The 19180-nt window shown below is 39.0% G+C and overlaps 1 non-coding gene across 1 annotated transcript; it reads left to right on the top strand.

The window, feature by feature from the left end:
* The first annotated feature begins 6125 nt into the window (after positions 1-6125).
* On the top strand, positions 6126-6233 carry LOC112781384 (small nucleolar RNA R71). Its single transcript, XR_003192164.1, has one exon. It is a non-coding gene; the product is annotated as a small nucleolar RNA R71 (small nucleolar RNA).
* Positions 6234-19180: the final 12947 nt, after the last annotated feature.

The raw sequence follows: 19180 nt of genomic DNA, 5'->3' as shown, positions 1-19180 counted from the left end.
TAGAATCCTCCTTTCCCCATGGTTTACTTCCAACAAAACTCTAAGCTCTTGAAATTCTAACGACGACTTTACAAAATATAGAACCAAACTAACCTTAGGTCCAGGTAATATAAGACTCAAAGCATACGCTTACCTCTCGTTAGAGGATCCAACCCCGTCGCCTCACGTGCCTCCAAAGCAAACACACGGCCTGGTTGCTGACTTTTACCCACACCTCGGTTCCTTCCTCTATGGAAGTCCTTAGCAAGTGTAGCATCAACCATCTCCCTTTGCCATGTGGAACTGAGCGTTGTTGTTCTTTCTGAAATCCCCTTGACCTCGCAGATGTTGAGGAGTGTGTTCATTTCTTTTAAAGTTATGTCCCCTTGGTCCAAGGTGATCGTCACACTCCCTACTAGTATTTTCTCCAGAAGTCTCCTTTGACGAGGCTACCATTTTCGCGTATTCTTCAACCACTCTTGCCTTGTTCACCTAATCAGAGAAAATACGAATCTCCATAGGAGCCCCAGCAGTCATGATGTCGTACTTCAAACCCCTTTGATACGTAATACACTTTCAACTTTCATAGGTTTCTGGGGCACCCTGACACGCCCTAGAGAACCTACAAAGTTCTTCAAATTTGCTTGTATAATCTGCCACAGACAAAGAACCTTGCTTTAGCTGCATCAGTTCAATCTCCTTTGCTTCCTGGTGGACGAAATTGTGATCACATTAATGTAGTACTCTTTGTTATTGTATGGAATCATTATTATGGCTCTTTACTATGTGTGGACACAACTCCATTCAACTAACCAGCAAGTGTACTGGGTCGTCCAAGTAATAAACCTTACGTGAGTAAGGGTCGATCCCACAGAGATTTTTGGCTTGAAGCAAGCTATGGTCACCTTGTAAATCTCAGTCAGGCGGATTTAAACATGATATTTTATTAGATTGAAATAAACAATAAAAGGGATAGAGATACTTATGTAGATTCATTGGCAGGGATTTCAGATAAGCTAATGGAGATGCTTTTCGTTCCTCTGAACCTCTGCTTTCCTGCTATCTTCATCCAATCAGTCTTACTCCTTTCCATGGCTGGCTGTATGCAAGGGCATCACCGTTGTCAGTGGCTACATCCCCTCCTCTCAGTGAATCATATGCTCACGCACCCTGTCACGGCACGGCTATTCATCTGTCGGTTCTCGATCATGCTGGAATAGGATTCACCCTCCTTTTGCGTCTGTCACTAACGCCCAGCACTCACGAGTTTGAAGCTCGTCACAGTCATTCAATCATTGAATCCTACTCAGAATACCACAGACAAGGTTTAGACCTTCCGGATTCTCTTGAATGCCGCCATCATTCTAGCTTACGCCACGAAGATTCTGGTTAGGAGATCTAAGAGATACTCATTCTAGCTTATTTCATGTAGAACGGAAGTGTTTGTCAGGCACGCGTTCATAAGGGAGAAGGATGATGAGCGTCACACATAATCATCACCTTCATCACGTTCTTAGGTGCGAATGGATATCTTAGAAGCGAAATAAGAAGAATTGAATAGAAAACAGTAGTACTTTGCATTAATCTTTGAGGAATAGCAGAGCTCCACACCTTAATCTATGGAGTGTAGAAACTCTACCGTATGAAAATACATAAGTGAAGGTCCAGGCATGGCCGAGAGGCCAGCCCCTCTGATCTAAGAACCAGGCGTCCAAAGATGCCAAATACAATGGTAAAAGGTCCTATTTATAATAAACTAGTCACTAGGGTTTACATGAGTAAGTAATTAATGCATAAATCCACTTCCGGGGCCCACTTGGTGTGTGCTTGGGCTTGGGCTTGAGTGTTACACGTGCAGAGGCCATTTGTGGAGTTGAACGCCAGTTTCTGTGCCAGTTTGGGCGTTCTACTTTGGTTTTGGATTCTTTTCTAGCGCTGGACGCCAGATTTGGGCAGAAGGCTGGCGTTGAACGCCTGTTTACGTCGTCAATTCTTGGCCAAAGTATGGACTATTATATATTGCTGGAACGCCCTGGATGTCTACTTTCCAACGCAATTGGAAGCGCGCCATTTCAAGTTCTGTAGCTCCAGAAAATCCACTTTGAGTGCAGGGAGGTCAGAATCCAACAGCATCAGCAGTCCTTCTTCAACCTCTGAATCTGATTTCTGCTCAAGTCCCTCAATTTCAGCCAGAAAATAACTGAAATCACAGAAAAACACACAAACTCATAGTAAAGTCCAGAAATGTGAATTTAACACAAAATCTATTAAAAACATCCCTAAAAGTAACTAGATCCTACTAAAAACATACTAAAAACAATGTCAAAAAGCGTATAAATTATCCGCTCATCACAACACCAAACTTAAATTGTTGCTTGTCCCCAAGCAACTGAAAATCAAAATAGGATAAAAAGAATAGAATATACTATAAATTCCAAACTATCAATGAAACAGAGCTTCAATCATATGAGTGGGACTTATAGCTTTTTGCCTCTTGAATAGTTTTGGCATCTCACTTTATCCATTGAGGTTCAGAATGATTGGTATCTATAGGAACTCAGAGTTCAGATAGTGTTATTGATTCTCCTAGTTCAGTATGATGATTCTTGAACACAGCTATTTTATGAGTCTTGGCCGTGGCCCTAAGCACTTTGTTTTCCAGTATTACCACCGGATACATAAATGCCACAGACACATAATTGGGTGAACCTTTTCAGATTGTGACTCAGCTTTGCTAAAGTCCCCAATTAGAGGTGTCCAGGGTTCTTAAGCACACTCTTTTTTTGCTTTGGACCTTGACTTTAACCGCTCAGTCTCAAGTTTTCACTTGACACCTACACGCCACAAGCACATGATTAGGGACAGCTTGGTTTAGCCGCTTAGACCAGGATTTTATTCCTTTAGGCCCTCCTATCCACTGATGCTCAAAGCCTTGGGATCCTTTTTATTTGCCCTTGCCTTTTGGTTTTAAGGGTTATTGGCTTTTTGTGCTTGCTTTTTCTTTTTCTTTCCATATTTTTTTCGCCTTTTTTTTTTCTGCAAGCTTTGTTCTTTGCTGCTTTTTCTTGCTTCAAGAATCATTTTTATGATTTTTCAGATTATCAAATAACATGTCTCCTAGTCATCATTCTTTCAAGAGCCAACATATTTAACATTCTTAAACAACAACTTCAAAAGACATATGCACTGTTCAAGCATACATTCAGAAAACAAGAAGCATTGTCACCACATCAATATAATTAAACTAAGTTCAAGGATAAATTCAAAACTCATGTACTTCTTGTTCTTTTGATTTAAAACATTTTTTTTTAAGAGAGGTGATGGATTCATAGGACATTTATAACTTTAAGACATAGTTACTACTACTAATGATCATGTAATGAAGACACAAACATAGATAAGCACATAACATAGAAAATGAAAAACAGAGAAAGTAAGAACGAGGAATGAGTCCACCTTAGTGATGTCCTTGAGCTCTTCTATGTCTCTTCCTTGTCTCTGCTGCTCCTCCTTCATTGCTTTTAGATCTTCTCTGATTTCATGAAGGGTGATGGAGTGCTTTTGATGTTCCACCCTTAGTTGCTTCCAATAATTGTGTGGAAGAAAATGTATCCCCTGAGGTATCTCAGGGATCTCTTGATTTGCAGTCAAATGTTCTACCACTGAGCTATAGACCCTTGATGGAAGCTTTTGTCTTCCCTTTCCTCTTTCTAGAGGTTTCTCTGGCCTTAGGTGCCATCAATGGTTATGGAAAAAAAACAAAAAAGCTATGCTTTTTACCACACCAAACTTAGAATGTTGCTCGCCCTCGAGCAAAAGAAGAAAGAATAGAAGAATAAGAAGAATATATGGAGGAGATGGTTGGGAGTGTGTATTCGGCCATATGGGTGGGATTGGGTGGTTGAGAGATGTTGAATTTTGAAGGTAGTGGGTGTATGGATGTGAGTGGTAAATGGAAAACAGAAGGGATGATCATGAATGGGAAGAGAGATGATGAGGTAGGTGGGGATCCTGTGGGGTCCACAGATCCTGAGGTGTCAAGGCATTTACATCCCTGCACCAATTTAGGCATGCAAAATGCCCTTGCACACAACTCTGGGCGTTCAGCGCCAGGTTGGTGCCCATTTTGGGCGTTCAACGCCCATTTGCTGCCATTTCTGGCGTTGAACGCCAGAACCATGCTTGTTCTGGGCGTTCAGCGCCAGAATGCTCCCATTCTGGGCGTTCAGCGCCAGAACTATGCTCTGTTCTGGCGTTTGAACGCCAGACAGATGCTCCTCCAGGGTGTGATTTTTCTTCTGCTGTTTTTGATTCTGTTTTTGATTTTTTTGTTTATTTTGTGACTCCACATGATCATGAACCTAAGAAAACAAAAAAATAAGAATTAGATAAACATTGGGTTGCCTCCCAACAAGCGCTTCTTTAATGTCAATAGCTTGACAGTGGGCTCTCATGGAGCCTCACAGATGTGCAGAGCTTTGTTGCGACTCTCCAACACCAAACTTAGAGTTTGGATATGGGAGTTCAACACCAAACTTAGAGTTTGGTTGTGGCCTCCCAACACCAAACTTAGAGTTTGACTGTGGGGGCTCTGGTTGACTCTGCTTGGAGAGAAGCTTTTCTTGCTTCCTCTCCATGGTTGCAGAGGGAGATCCTTGAGTTTTGAATACAAGGGAGTTCTCATTCCATTGAAGGACTATTTCACCTCTGTCAACATCAATCACAGCTCTTGCTGTGGCCAAGAAAGGTCTTCCTAGGATGATGGATTCATCCTCTTCCTTTCCAGTATCCAGGACTATGAAATCAGCAGGGATGTAAAGGCCTTCAACCTTTACTAACACGTCCTCTACTTGTCCATAAGCCTGTTTTCTTGAGCTGTCTGCCATCTCTAATGAGATTTTAGCAGCTTGCACCCCATAGATTCCCAGTTTCTCTATTACAGAGAGGGGCATGAGGTTTATTCCTGAACCAAGGTCACACAGAGCCTTAAAGATCATGGTGCCTATGGTACAGGGTATTATGAACTTTCCAGGATCCTGTCTCTTCTGAGGCAATGTCAGTTGATCCAGATCACTTAGTTCATTGATGAACAAGGGAGGTTCAACTTCCCAAGCATCAATGCCAAATAATTTGGCATTCAGCTTCATGATTGCACCAAGAAACTTGGCAGTTTGCTCTTCAGTGACATCCTCATTCTCTTCAGAAGAGGAATACTCATCAGAGCTCATGAAGGGCATAAGGAGGTTCAATGGAATCTCTATGGTCTCTAGATGAGCCTCAGAGTCCTTTGGTTCCCCAGAGGGAAGCTCCTTATTGATCACTGGACGTCCCAGGAGGTCTTCCTCCTTGGGATTCACGTCCTCTCCTTTCCTTACAGGTTCGGCCATGGCGCTTGTGTCAATGGCCTTGCACTCTCCTTTTGGGTTCTCTTCTGTATTGCTTGGGAGAGTACTAGGAGGGATTTCAGTGATCCTTTTACTCAGCTGGCCCACTTGTGCTTCCAGATTTCTAATGGAGGACCTTGTTTCATTCATGAAACTTACAGTGGCCTTAGATAGATCAGAGACTAGATTTGCTAAATTAGAAGCATTTTGTTCAGAGTTCTCTGTCTGTTGCTGAGTTGATGATGGAAAAGGTTTGCTATTGCTAAACCTGTTTCTTCCACCATTGTTAAAGCCTTGTTGAGGCTTCTGATCCTTCCATGAGAAATTTGGATGATTTCTCCATGTTGAGTTATAGGTGTTTCCATAAGGTTCACCTAAATAATTTACCTCTGCTATTGCAGGGTTCTCAGGATCATTGGCTTCCTCTTTAGAAGATGCCTCTTGAGTACTGTTGGATGCAGCTTGCATTCCATGCAGACTCTGAGAGATCATATTGACTTGCTGAGTCAATATTTTGTTCTGAGCCAATATGGCATTCAGAGTATCAACCTCAAGAACTCCCTTCTTGATAGGCGTCCCATTACTCACAGGATTCCTTTCAGAAGTGTACATGAACTGGTTATTAGCAACCATGTCAATGAGTTCTTGAGCTTCTGCAGGTGTTTTCTTTAGGTGAATGGATCCACCTGCAGAAGTGTCCAGTGACATCTTTGATAGCTCAGATAAACCATCATAGAATATATCCAGGATGGTCCATTCTGAAAGCATGTCAGAAGGACACTTTTTGGTCAACTGTTTGTATCTTTCCCAAGCTTCATAGAGGGATTCACCTTCTTTCTGTCTGAAGGTTTGAACATCCGCTCTAAGCTTGCTCAGCTTTTGAGGAGGAAAGTACTTGGCTAAGAAAGCCGTGACCAGCTTATCCCAAGAGTTCAGGCTATCTTTGGGTTGAGAATCCAACCATAATCTAGCTCTGTCTATTACAGCAAAAGGGAAAAGCATGAGCCTGTAGACTTCAGGATCTATTCCATTAGTCTTTACAGTATCACATATCTGCAAGAATTCAGTTAAGAACTGAAAAGGATCTTCAGATGGAAGTCCATGAAACTTGCAGTTCTGCTGCATCAGAGAAACTAATTGAGGTTTCAGCTCAAAGTTGTTTGCTCCAATGGCAGGAATGGAGATGCTTCTTCCATGTAAATTGGAATTAGGTGCAGTAAAGTCATCAAGCATCCTCCTTTCATTATTATTATTTTCGGCTGCCATCTCCTCTGCCTGTTCGAAAATTTCTGAAAGGTTATCTCTGGATTGTTGTATTTTAGCTTCTCTTAATTTTCTCTTCAGAGTTCTTTCAGGTTCTGGATCTGCTTCCACAAGAATGTTCTTATCCTTGCTCCTGCTCATAAGACAAGAAAGAATGGACAGAAAAATGATAATAATAATGGAGATCCTTTATACCACAGTATAGGGATCCCTTTGTGAGTGGAAGAAAAGAGGGGGAGACAAAGAATGTGATGTAAAGGAAGAAATGCAACTGTACGAATGGAAGAGATGTGAGATGAGATGTTAGGATATGAATGAATAAATAGAATGAGATGGGGGAGGAATAATTTTCGAAAATTATTTTGAAAAAGAGTTAGTGATTTTTGAAAATAGTTTTTGAAAATTGTTAGTATTTTTTTTCGAAATTTTTTTTTTTAAAAAAAAATAAAAATAAGATTAATTAGTTAAGAAATTTTTGAAAAAAAAGGGGGAGATATTTTCGAAAATTAGAGAGAGAGAGTTAGTTAGGTAGTTTTGAAAAAGTTAAGAAACAAACAAAAAGTTAGTTAGTTAGTTGAAACAAATTTTGAAAAGGATAAGAAGTTAGGAAGTTAGAAAAGATATTTTGAAAATATATTTTTGAAAAAGATAAGATAAGAAGATATTTTTGAAAAGATATGATAGAAATTAGTTTTGAAAAAGATTTGATTTTTAAAATCACAAATAATGACTTGATTCATAAGAAATCACAAGATATGATTCTAGAATTCAAAGTTTGAATCTTTCTTAACAAGCAAGTAACAAACTTCAAATTTTTGAATCAAAACATTAATTGATTGAGTTATTTTCGAAAATTTGGTATAAAAATAAGAAAAAGGTTTTTGAAAATTATTTTTTTTGGAATTTTCGAAAATAACCATGAATTTTGAAAAAGATTTGATTTTTTGAAAAAGATAAGATTTTCAAATTGAAAATTTGATTTGACTCATAAGAAACAACTTGATTTTAAAAACTTTTGAAAAAGTCAATCCAAATTTTCGAATTTGATGAGAGAAAAAGGGAAAGATATATTTTTTTTATTTTTGAAATTTTTATGAAAAACATGAAAATTATGCAATGCATGAAATTTTTAGATCAAAACATGTGATGCATGCAAGAATGCTATGAATGTCAAGATGAACACCAAGAACACTATGAATGTCAAGATGAACATCAAGAACATAATTTTGAAAAATTTTTAATGCAAAGAAAACATGCAAGACACCAAACTTAGAATTCTTTAATGCTTACGCACTAAGAATTCAAGAATGCATATGAAAAACTACATACAACACAAAACAAAAAATCATCAAGATCAAACAAGAAGACTTACCAAGAACAACTTGAAGATCATGAAGAACACTATGAATGCATGATATTTTCGAAAAATGCAAGATGCATATGCAATTGACACCAAACTTATGATATGACTCAAGACTCAAACAAGTAACAGAAAATATTTTTGATTTTTATGATTTTCTAAATTTTTTTTTTTTGAATATTTATTTTATATTTTCGAAAATTGAAAGAAAAAATTAAGGATTTCAAAATTTTTTTATATGAATTCCAGGAATCTTGCCATGTTAGTCTAAAGCTTCAGTTCAGGAATTAGACATGGCTCACTAGCCAGCCAAGCTTTCAATGAAAGCTCCAGTCCAAAATACTAGACATGGCCAATGGCCAGCCAAGCTTCAGCAGGTGATCGTGGATTAACAGCGGGTAGATCAGGAACAGTAGCAGGTGGATTAGCTCCAACTAGCTTGCTCTTGATAACCAATTGCAAGCCTCAGTCCAAATGAATTTAGACATGGCTTTACAGCCAGCCAGGCTGCAACATATAATTACATGGGCTGGAGTGATTAGTTGAATACCAATCCCAAAGTAGTTTGGGTATGGCTTTACAGCCAGATATGATTCAACATATTTCATGAAACACTAGAATTCATTCTTACAAATTTTGAAGCCATAGAATAATTTATTTTTGAAAACATTTTTATTTTTTTTCGAAAACAGATGAGAGAATTTTAGAAATATTTTTGAAAAATTTTTGAAAATAAAATAAAAAAAAAAGAAAATTACCTAATCTGAGCAACAAGATGAACCGTCAGTTGTCCAAACACGAACAATCCCCGGCAACGGCGCCAAAAACTTGGTGGACGAAATTGTGATCACATTAATGTAGTACTCTTTGTTATTGTATGGAATCATTATTATGGCTCTTTACTATGTGTGGACACAACTCCGTTCAACTAACCAGCAAGTGTACTGGGTCGTCCAAGTAATAAACCTTACGTGAGTAAGGGTCGATCCCACAGAGATTTTTGGCTTGAAGCAAGCTATGGTCACCTTGTAAATCTCAGTCAGGCGGATTTAAACATGATATTTTATTAGATTGAAATAAACAATAAAAGGGATAGAGATACTTATGTAGATTCATTGGCAGGGATTTCAGATAAGCTAATGGAGATGCTTTTCGTTCCTCTGAACCTCTGCTTTCCTGCTATCTTCATCCAATCAGTCTTACTCCTTTCCATGGCTGGCTGTATGCAAGGGCATCACCGTTGTCAGTGGCTACATCCCCTCCTCTCAGTGAATCATATGCTCACGCACCCTGTCACGGCACGGCTATTCATCTGTCGGTTCTCGATCATGCTGGAATAAGATTCACCCTCCTTTTGCGTCTGTCACTAACGCCCAGCACTCACGAGTTTGAAGCTCGTCACAGTCATTCAATCATTGAATCCTACTCAGAATACCACAGACAAGGTTTAGACCTTCCGGATTCTCTTGAATGCCGCCATCATTCTAGCTTACGCCACGAAGATTCTGGTTAGGAGATCTAAGAGATACTCATTCTAGCTTATTTCATGTAGAACGGAAGTGTTTGTCAGGCACGCGTTCATAAGGGAGAAGGATGATGAGCGTCACACATAATCATCACCTTCATCATGTTCTTAGGTGTGAATGGATATCTTAGAAGCGAAATAAGAAGAATTGAATAGAAAACAGTAGTACTTTGCATTAATCTTTGAGGAACAGCAGAGCTCCACACCTTAATCTATGGAGTGTAGAAACTCTACCGTATGAAAATACATAAGTGAAGGTCCAGGCATGGCCGAGAGGCCAGCCCCTCTGATCTAAGAACCAGGCGTCCAAAGATGCCAAATACAATGGTAAAATGTCCTATTTATAATAAACTAGTCACTAGGGTTTACATGAGTAAGTAATTAATGCATAAATCCACTTCTGGGGCCCACTTGGTGTGTGCTTGGACTTGGGCTTGAGTGTTACACGTGCAGAGGCCATTTGTGGAGTTGAACGCCAGTTTCTGTGCCAGTTTGGGCGTTCAACTCTGGTTTTGGATCCTTTTCTGGCGCTGGACGCCAGATTTGGGCAGAAGGCTGGCGTTGAACGCCAGTTTACGTCGTCAATTCTTGGCCAAAGTATGGACTATTATATATTGCAGGAAAGCCCTGGATGTCTACTTTCCAACGCAATTGGAAGCGCGCCATTTCAAGTTCTGTAGCTCCAGAAAATCCACTTTGAGTGCAGGGAGGTCAGAATCCAACAGCATCAGCAGTCCTTCTTCAACCTCTGAATCTGATTTCTGCTCAAGTCCCTCAATTTCAGCCAGAAAATACCTGAAATTACAGAAAAACACACAAACTCATAGTAAAGTCTAGAAATGTGAATTTAACACAAAATCTATTAAAAACATCCCTAAAAGTAACTAGATCCTACTAAAAACATACTAAAAACAATGTCAAAAAGCGTATAAATTATCCGCTCATCACTTCCCTTGCAGACTCAGGGAAGTACTTCTTGTAGAAGGCCGTTTGAAATACATCCTAAGGAACATCTGCAATCTGGAGCTGTAGTAAGCGGCATTCTGCCTGCCACCAATGCTGGGCTTCTTCCCGAAGTTGGTAAGCAGCAAACTCTATGTATTGGTTATGCGGGACATGCTGCGCTTGGAGTGCGTGTTCCATAGCTTAGAACCAGTTATCCGCTTCAGTAGGATTAGTTGAACCTCGAAAACTCGGAGGATGAACCTTGAGAAAGGTCGCCAAGGTCATCGGAGCACCTCCCGTGTTATCTCCGTTTCCTCCTGCATTCTCATTCGCATTTCCTTCACCATTTCAATTTCCGTTTCCAGCCGGTTGGCCTAACCTCTGCACAGCTTGCAGAGTCGCAATAGCGGTAGCCCCCATGATGTTTGCAGGATTCGCTATTGCCGCCATGAACTCGGCATGGTTATCGGCTGGTCGCTCATTCCTACTCTCTCCTTGTGAACGCGTACGACCTCATCCGTGAGTGGCCATTAGGGTTCTTGTCTACACCAAACAATCGATATCAAGGTGATCAGTCTCAATATCAAAAGCCTAGTGCTTCATTTACCCCATACAGGCACTCACAAACAAGCATGCTATGAAATATCAAGTAGATAACCTAATAGCATCAAAGAAAAGACACACACAGTATGCAATGAAACACAATCGGTCCATCCCTTAGGCTCACGAGGATGAACCGCTTTGATACCACTAAATGTAACACCCCAATTACCCTAAGCCTTACCTTTAGACGTAAGGCAAAGGTTAATCCAAGGTTACGACAATTCTAAGGCTTATACATATTTATATATAGAAGAAAATAATATAATCTAGAAGCCTGATGACGGAGTAAGCTCAAAACAGAATTTCAGAAGCGTGAAACGGTCACACAAATCTAACGCACAAGATACAAGATATAGGTGCAAGAGAATAGAACAAATGTATAGATATAGTAATATAAACATAGGGAACTAGCCTAAGTATCCAGAAACATTACATATTACATAAAGAAAACTGAAACCATACTCTGGCAGATTCCCAAACGTACCAAACACCAAAACGAAGCCACCAAGCTTGATCCAATGCCTCAACCAACTCCAAAAAAAACCAAAGCTCAATCTAACAACATATATATATATATACCAACATCAAAACCTAAGATACACAAAGCAACTAAACACAAGGGTTAAGTGAAACCTTACCTTACCCAACGTGAGTAGGGGTCAAATCCAACAATTACCCGCTACTAGAGATCACCTAAACAAGCAAAACCACAAAATCTACTAAAAAATTAAACAAAAAAACGTGCAGAAATTACGGCACAAAACTGGGAAGTGAGACATTATTTCTTACCAGGTTTGCTTAGATAGAAACGTCGAGCTCGTTAAGAGCTTTGCGTGGCCGCAAACGACTCGTCAATCAGAGCTCCGGATCAAAAGTTATGGCTCCCGGAAGATGTAGGTGAATAGTGCACTCTCTCTTCTTCCTCCCTTCCCTCTTACCAGCGCCCCTTTCTCTTTTTGGGGAGCAAATGAGCTGAAAAGCTCATTAAAGGAGCTTATATATGTTGGATCTTGGGCCCAGTTTGGGACCGGTCTAACCCGTTAGCGTTTTTGGTCTGTTTGGCCCACTTTGGGCCAAAATCTTTAAGATTAGTGTTCGGTTTTCAATTCTACATTATTTTTATCCTTTCAAAATAATAAATCACTTTTCAAAATATTATTTTCCAAACTACACAGTATTGGATAGACTAGAGCCGGTACTGCCAGCTTAAGTGCCAGTACGCATTTTCACAGAAACTTTTGGAAAGAAAATACATTTTCCAACTCAGAAAAATTCACTGAAATCAAATTTCACATTTATATTTTCAAATTAAAACTTCTAAATTTTGAATCTATTTCGGACACTAAAATTACTTTATTAAAATGGTTTTATGTGAAAACGTAGGTTCTTACAATATTCAAGTGAGAAAGTAAAGCTTAGGGATAAGAATTTTACCCACTTGAACGTTGTGTTGGATGTTGGATACGCGGGAATTTACCTCTCAACAAATTCCTTCCGGCAAGTGCACCGGATTGTCGTCAAGTAAAAACTCACTGTAGAGTGAGGTCGAATCCCACAGGGATTGGTAGATCGATCAATTATAATTGGTGAATTGTTCTAGTTGAGCGAATTCGGATTTGGTTGAGGATTGCAGAAAGTAAATTTGGCGGAAAACTTAAATTGCAAGAAAGTAAATAACAGGAATTAAATTACAAGAAATTAAATGACAAAATCTTAAATTACAAGAAATTAAATGGGAATGGGGATTAAGCATGAAGTTAAAGATGCAGAAAGTAAATAGAATGGGTAGCTCAGAGATGGGGGATTCATTGGGTTTTGGGAGATATTTAATTCTCCGGATGAAATCATTTTCACCTCTTCCTCAATCAATGCATTCATTGATATTGCTTGGCAATCTTAGATGATTGGATTCCAATGTCTTGGCTCACCAATATCTCTAAGCATGAACAATTGCCCAATGTCTTGATTTAATTACTCATGGGAAGAGTTGAAGTTCGGTCACTGACTATATGATAAACCCATATTTTATGATATATTTTGTGCTTAGTTTGAGTGATTTATTCAATCCTTCACCCACTTATTCATATTAATTGCATAGTTTTACTTTCCCTTCCTCATTATGTGATGTATGTGAAAAAACATGTTTCCTATGCTTTAAAACTAATTATTTTAATTACCTTTAATTCCATTCGATGCCGTGACTAGTGTGTTGAGTAGTTTCAGATCTTCTAAGGCAGGAATGACTTAAAGGATGGAAAGGAAACATACAAAAATGGAAGGAAAGCACAAAACGGAGTTTCTAATGAAACTGGCATCCACGCGATCGCATAAGCGACGCGGACGCATGCCAAGCGCGAATCAACAGCGACGCGGCTGCATGACTGACGCGACCGCGCGCCTTAAGCAAAACACATATGACGCGGCCGCATGATTGACGCGACCGCGTGACAAGAAAAGCTCCGAATGATGCGACCGCGTGACCCACGCGGACGCGTGACAGAGGCCACGCACCAGAAATTGCAGAAAATGCTCCCAGCAATTTCTGAAGCCCTTTTTGGCCCAAATCCAAGTCCAGAAGGCATAAACCAGAGGTTGTGAAGTGAGGGAATTCATCCATTCATAGGGAGACGACTTTAGTTTTTGTTTTCATGATTTAGATTTAGTTTTGAGAGGGAGATTCTCTCCTCTCTCTTAGGATTAGGATTTAGGATTTCTCTTAGTTTTAGGAGTGACTCTCAATCCCAGGTTTCAATGTTCTTTTACTTTATATTTATCTCTTACTTTCAGATATTTTAATGCTTATATTAGTTATGTTGCCTATTTGGCTTATGAATTCTTCCATGTTATAGATTACATCTTTGAATTAATGTTATTTGAGGTATTTCAGTTTAATATTGCTTTCTTTTATTTACATTATTGTTATTCCCATCTGAAGGCATTTTTATTCCAGTAGATTTACTTTTCTCCTTTTGCTTTTGGTTAAAAAATCAGTAACTCAGGAGTTATCAAACTCAAACATGCTTGATAATTATTATCTTTGTTAATTGAATTGAGCTTCAAGAATCCCAATCTTTTCTTAGAAAATAAAACAGGATCCGAAGATCAATCCAATTAATCCCTTGACCTTCCTTTATCTTAGTAAAGGCTAACAAAGTGGAATTAAGATTCAATCCTCATCATCATTGATAAGGATAGCTAGGATAGGACCTCTAATTTCTCATACCTTGCCAAAAGTTTATTTTCAGTCATTTATTTATTTTACTTGCAATTTAAATTACTTGTTCTTCATTTACTTTAATTGTTGATTAAACTATTCACTCCTCATTCTCAAAACCCCAATTTACAATCTCCATAACCAATAATAAGAACATACTTCCCTGCAGTTCCTTGAAAAGACGACCTGAGATTTGAATACTTCGGTTATCAATTTATTTAGGGGTTTGTTATGTGTGACAACCAAAAACGTTTGTATGAAAGGACTTTTGAAGGTTTAGAAACTATACTTGCAACGAGGATTTATCTGCGAATTTCTAGACCACGCAAAAGTTTCTCTCATCACTATACCACACAAATTCATAGATCAATGTATTGGTAGGATTACATGTCACTATATCCATCCAAACCCTAATCTAATCCAATGTGAGAAAGCAATTCTAGCATGAATTCTTCATTCCTCTCTCAAGGCTCCGAAGAATTCCAATTATGGATAGCTTCTCTCTCAAGACAACTATCTAATTGAATTAAGACCGAAAGCTTTCTAACAAAAATCAAGAGAAAAGAAAGAAGAATGAGATGAAAACTACTATTGATCCATTGAATTACAATAGAGCTCCCTAACCCAATGAAAAGGGGTTTAGTTGTTCATAGCTCTCAAAATGGAAATTGGAATTGAAAAATACATTCTGAATTCAAAATGAAAAATGCAGTAAGTGTAAAATTCCAAAAATGGGAAAAAGGTCCTCTCTAACTCAAATTCTAAGCTATTTATACACATTATTCCATTGATCTTCAATCTCTGAATTGGGCTTTTGGCCTTGATGGAATTCGGTTGAAAATGGCTCCAATTGGTTTATGTTGCTGTTGAAAAGAGATCTGTTTGAATTGTGAGTTCTGATGCTTTACGTTGGAGTCAACGTTTGATGGCCAACGTTGACTCAAACACCATTTAGAACAAAACCAGAAAAACTAGAAAGTTTGCTGTCATTGGCGTTTGACTCAACATTGGAGGGCCAACGTTCTACTAACCCACGCGTACGCGTGCTTCACGCTTAAGCGTGAAATCTGTGATTTTGTTTCTTCACGCGTACACGTGCACCACGCTCACGCGTGAAGGCTGAGATTTTGCTTCTTCACGCGTGCGCGTACACCATGCTTACGCCTGAGTGGCCCTTTTTCTTATCCACGCGCACGCGTTACTGACGCGTACGCGTCGATTCAAAATTCTCAAATCCAAATTCTGGGCTTGGCATCGCGGACGTTGGACGCAGCGTTTGAGGCAACGTTGGACCTCCAACGTTCGCTTTGTGACGCGTACGCGTGACCCACGCGTATGCGTGGATGGTCAATTTTGCCATTCCACGCGTGCGCGTGACTTACGGTTGCGCGTGGATACTAAAATTTTTATTTTTCACGCGTATACATCATAGTCGCGTACGCGTCACTCAAAAACCATTTACCTCCAGAATTGAAGTTTTTATCACCACGTTGGGGGTAACGTTGGGGGTAACGATCCCTCAAACGTGAACACCATCACACCATGCAGAGAATTACTCTGGCTCTCTTCCAACGTTTGAGCCAATGTTGGTGGTCTAACTTGGCCACCAACGTTGCTTCCTCTTCATCTTTTCCAGGCTCCTTCTTCAACCTTCCTCCATGCTTTCTTTCACCTGTCATCAACCAATATATGCATCAAAGCCTTGCTAAAGTCATGAGAATTTTCATCATTCTTAGCACACAAATAATTATAGCAAAATTGCCATGAAATTGCATCAAATTAATCATGATTGAATGAATCTAGGCATACATGAATTTCTACCCAATTTGCTTACTTATAACTCAAGAAAGTGCATAAAACCTACTAAAAACAAAGAAAAAGGCTAGTGAAACTTGCCTAAGATGCCCTGGCATCACAACACCAAACTTAAATATTGCTTGTCCCTAAGCAAGTACTGAATTATTAAGAAGAAAGAATGAAACAGAAGGTGATGTTCATATCAGCAAGTCCTTATGATTAGTTAATGGAGTTTTATGCAGAAAATGTAACAGCTCACTTCTTATTGATTTTTACACCTATAATGTCTCCTTCAAGCATCAATTATCATACTGCTATGACCTCTTATTATTCATTCATCCTTTGTATTTGCTTTTCTTCATTTTCTTTTTCTGTAAACTTTAGCTCAGTGTCATGTGTTGTAGCAGTTTCTTAGCTTATTTGTACTTAACACATTTTCCACTACAGACACTTGGTTCACAATTCTTCTTAAGACATTGATGCCCAGCACCTCTTTGGGTTACTAAATGTCTTGTAACTAGGTTGCTCTTGATAATGAACTTTCGGTTAATAATCCCGGGTTAGTTAACCCAAGTTACCAAGTGTTAAAGCACTCCATAGAACCTAATCATCCAAGCAGACCCTAGTACAAAGACACCATAGGCATATGTCCTAAGGTCCAAGCTATTGGTGTCTAGCCTTATTCATTGCTTTCTTTTGTTTTTGCTGCCACTTTTGGCTTTTTCTTTTTCTTTCTTTTTGTTTTTTCTCTTTCTACCAAGGATATTTATTTGCTAAGATTCATAGACAACATGCTAGTTTTCACTTAAAAAGGAGAACAATCTATCCTTTATTCATTCTAAGTGAGATACTACACAATCAAACATACATAACACCACTTACTGTTATTTTACTTCTTGCTGAAAAGGAACTATTCCACTTCTTGTTCAAACATTTCTTTTATTGAAATTGAAAAGATTCAGGGGACAAGACAAGCATTTAAACAAGTGAAAGTGAAAGCACACACACCTAGGCTAGCATACTTATTGCAAACTTAAACACACAGAATGCAAAATAGCTTAAGCTAATATTAACTAAAACAGACATGTTCTTTCTTTATTGAATGGAATAACCAAGGAGCGAGTCCACCTTTCATTTTTTATCTTGTTTGTCTTTTTTCTTCTTATTGCTTACTAGTTTCTCCCTTGCCTTTTCCTTTTAGCTTTGTCCAGAATCCAGCTTTCTTCATTGTCTCTTCCACTTTGTTTTCAAGGCATATTGCTTTGTCTATTTCTATGTCGCTCCTTCCCTTGAAGTATTCATCATAAATTGGAAATGCTGGGTCTATATTATGTAGATGTTCTGCATTGTAGTTGAGCTTGATTTGACCATTTATGTTATAGTCAGCTTGAACTCCATATCTTGCATCTTGAAGGGTCGTGAACTCGTTGAAAGCTTTCATGTTATCAACTTGAAGTTGGGCCAGCTGGTCGAAAGATCCTTAAAATTGTGAAGCTTGTTCTCTTTGCATAACTAGAGATCTTGACTCAAAATCTCTCTGCTGGCTCATCATTCTCAACTAAAGCTCCTCTTGTCTCTCCTGAGCTTTCATGTATTGTGAATGGAATTCTTCTTATTTCTCTTGGACTCTCAGGTACTGTTTGGATGGCCTTTCAATTGCTTCTTGCATCCTACCCATGTCTATGTTGGTTTTTGGTTGGAATTGTTGCTCTTCTTCTTGTTCTTCTTGTTGTTCTTCTTCCTCCCGTGGTTCTTCTCTCTTTCTCCTTCTTTGTGGCCTTCGACTTTGTTGTGCCTCTGTGACATTCATCATCCTTTCGAGGGTCATAGGCATGCCTGGATACAACCATGTTGGGTGTGCATCCTCTAGTGGCACTATGGCCTTCATGCATAACCTCATAATGGTGCTTGGATAATGGAGCCAGGCTTCAGCAGAATTTTTCTCTGCAACCTTTTGAATGTCATTTGCAATGATCTCATGGACTTTTATCTCTCCCCCCACCATTATACAGTGTAGCATGACAGTCCTTTGCTTGTTAACTTCCGAGGTGTTCACTGTACCCAGAATTGATGTCTTTATCAGCTCATACCAACCTTTTTCTTCAGGGATGAGATCTCCCTTTTTCAAGTACTTGTGCCTTCCTTGATTGTCCCTCTCCCAGTCAGCATTCACCACACAGATATCACTAGAGATTTCATCATAATTTGGGTTTCCATTTACTCTTTTGTGTTACCCCGACTCATCAAAATGTGCTGGCCTAAGTCCTAAGACCTTCATGATGGTCTTCAGACTAAAGTCCACTTCCACTCCCCGTATATAACTCTTGTAAGTTAGGGCTTTGGTCATATTAAGCCTTGGGGTGTTAGTATAAAACTCCCTTATGATATTTGCATTAATCCTGGTGATTGGTGAGGTAAGTGCTTCCCATTTTCTCTTTCTGATCTTGGCTTTTATTTCTAGGCACCCGTCATCAGGTAGCTGGAAAGGGACTTCTAGATATATCTTTTTGTCATTCATCCACCCAAGTTGCATTTGATGGTACCATGATCTGAACTTCCTTTGATCGTATTCGTTTTCATCTTCTTCAACCATGGGTTCCTTTCTTCTTCTTCTCTTAGAACTTGAAGAAGATGCCATACTTTCCTTGATGATTACCCGGATAGAGGTTGAGGGTTTATGAAGAAATATGGTTAGTGTGATGCACTCTTGGTGAAAGGGTGGTTTGAAGGCAAGGTAATGTTATGGAAGCAAGTGAACAAAGGTGATTTGTTCCACAAAGAACACGGTTGTTGGGTCTTTATTTTAGAGAATACTGATGACATAAATTCACACCCCATTCAAAATTGGTGAATTAGTTCTTTTGGCAAGCGCACCAAAATTATCGTCAAGTAATAACCCACAGTGGAGTGGGATCGTATTCACAGAGATTGGCAAATTCGAGTAGTTTTAATCAATTGATGAATTAGTCAAGCGGATCAATAGGATTGTAAAGTGCAGAATTGTAAATGACATAAATGTAAATGACTAGAATATAAAGAAAAGTAATAAAGTGCAGGAATATAAATGGCAGAATGTAAAGCGTAGAATCATAAATGACTTGAATGTAAAT

Source organism: Arachis hypogaea, chromosome 19, assembly GCF_003086295.3.
Source record: "Arachis hypogaea cultivar Tifrunner chromosome 19, arahy.Tifrunner.gnm2.J5K5, whole genome shotgun sequence".
NCBI classification, from domain to species: domain Eukaryota; kingdom Viridiplantae; phylum Streptophyta; class Magnoliopsida; order Fabales; family Fabaceae; genus Arachis; species Arachis hypogaea.
The sequence above is the reverse complement of the archived record's forward strand: the minus strand, read 5'-3'. Positions and strand labels throughout refer to the sequence as shown.